The 378-nt window shown below is 54.2% G+C and overlaps 1 protein-coding gene across 7 annotated transcripts in view; it reads left to right on the top strand.

Moving 5' to 3' along the window:
* The window catches only part of LOC109937043 (sterile alpha motif domain-containing protein 9-like), a 30,551-nt gene that overhangs the window by 12,689 nt on the left and 17,484 nt on the right, over positions 1-378 (top strand). The gene's annotated exons all lie outside the window — the stretch shown is intronic.

The raw sequence follows: 378 nt of genomic DNA, 5'->3' as shown, positions 1-378 counted from the left end.
GATGGACAGTGAGGGAGATGGACAGTGAGGGAGATGGACAGTGAGGGGGATTGACAGTGAGGGGGATAGACAATGAGAGGGATTTACAGTGAGGTGGTTAGACAGCATGCGGAATGGACAGAGTGTGGGGTAAGCAATGAGAGGGAGAGACAGACAGTGAGATGGAGAGACAGTGAGGGGGATAGGCAGTGAGCGGGTTAGACAGTGAGCGGGTTAGACAGTGAGCAGGATAGACAGTGAGCAGGATAGAGAGTGATTGGAATAGACAGAGAGCAGTGTACACAGTGAGTGGGACAGACAGTGAGGGGGACAGACAGTGAGGGGGACAGACAGTGAGGGGGACAGGCAGTGAGGGGGACAGGCAGTGAGCGAAATAGA

Source organism: Rhincodon typus, chromosome 2 (assembly GCF_021869965.1).
Source record: "Rhincodon typus isolate 14 chromosome 2, sRhiTyp1.1, whole genome shotgun sequence".
In the NCBI taxonomy this organism is placed as follows: domain Eukaryota; kingdom Metazoa; phylum Chordata; class Chondrichthyes; order Orectolobiformes; family Rhincodontidae; genus Rhincodon; species Rhincodon typus.
Note: the sequence above shows the minus strand (reverse complement) of the source record. Positions and strands in the feature narration are given on the sequence as shown.